Genomic DNA, 1,554 nt, shown 5'->3' with positions numbered 1-1,554 from the left:
GGATACAGCTCAGCAGCGGACGCCTGCCAGGCAAATGCAAGGTCCTAGGTTTGATTCCTGGTACCAAAAAACAAACAAACAAACAAAAAGATTAATAAACAAATAGCTTGCTACTTGTATTCAACAATATAAGCTGGGGGTCGGGTCAGCAAGACAGCTCAGCGCACTAAGTGCCTGGTTAGGCAAGTGCAGGGACCGGGGTTGGATCCCCCACACCACAAGCTGGAACTGGCACCCAGACCAGGCATGGTGGCACATGCCTGTAATTCCAGAGCTGGAGAGGCTGAGGTAGGAGGAGCACTGTGAGTTCGAGGGTAGGCTGGGGTCCATAGTGACTTCAAGCCCAGTTGGAACTACATAGAATGAAATAAAATATAGTGGGGGTTTTTTGTTTGTTGTTTTTTATTTTATTTATTTATTTATTTATTTATTGCAGAACCGGGGATTGAGCTCAGGCCCTTGCGCTCACCAGAAAAGCACTTATTCCACTGAGCTATCTCCCCGGTCCCCTGTTTGTTGTGTTTTATGTTTTTATTATTTATTTATTTATTTATTTATTGTGAAACTGGGGATTGAACTCAGCCTCTTGCCCTTGCCAGGGAAGGGCTTATTCTACTGAGCCATCTCCCTGGCCCCTATTTGTTGTGTTTTAATTGGCAGCCTAGGGGGTTGCTTTGAGTGGCTGCTTCAACAAAGCAGTTAGGCTCAGGTTGCTGTGGATCGATCCCCACAACTCCAGCAGGCCAAACCTGCCCTGAGGTCATTTGGAGCCAAAAAAAAAAAAAAAAAACACCTTTCTACCATTTTTGCCGGGCAAGCATGAGGGCCTGAGCCGAGCAGGCATTAGCTGGGGCTGAGGCTGTGTTATGACCAGAGCCCATGGACATGGTGGCGCACACCTGTCACCCCAGCACTCAGGAGATCGAGGCAGGAGGATTCTTTGAGAATTTGAGGCCCACCTGGACTTAACACAGAGTTCAAGGACAGCCTGATTTACATATAGATGTTTTGTCTCAAAAACAGAACAAAACAAACAAAATTAAAACAAAAAACCAGACTCTACATGCAAGATCTTGTTCAATCTCACTGCTGTGTGACTGTGGATAAATTCCTCAACCTTTCTGTGTCCCTTTTTCATACAGGAAAACATTGATAGCCATTTAACATGCAGTAGCATTCAATACCTTTCTGAGGTTGAGTAAGCTTTCCGTAAACACTTAGCCTTAGGATAGCTCGCCAGCTGCCTCCTGCTGTTACATTTGTGGAGAAGGGACTGGAACCCGGGGCCTTTACCAGCTGCGCAGGCAGGCACTCGGCTGAGCTCTGCTTTCTGGAACTTGTTTTAACAATTTTTCTATTTTTAAATGTAGGGGAGGGGGCCGGGGAGATGGCTCAGTAGGATAAGCGCTTGACTGGCAAACGCAAGGATCTGAGTTCAATCCCCGGTTCCGCCAAAAAAAAAAAAAAAGAAAGAAAAAGTAGGAGAGGGGCTGGTGAGATGGCTCAGTGGTCTAAAGCACCTATTAGAACAAGCGTAGCAAAGCACGGGGACCG

Source organism: Octodon degus, unplaced genomic scaffold (assembly GCF_000260255.1).
Source record: "Octodon degus isolate 3935 unplaced genomic scaffold, OctDeg1.0 scaffold00050, whole genome shotgun sequence".
NCBI classification, from domain to species: domain Eukaryota; kingdom Metazoa; phylum Chordata; class Mammalia; order Rodentia; family Octodontidae; genus Octodon; species Octodon degus.
This window is presented reverse-complemented; position numbering follows the sequence as displayed.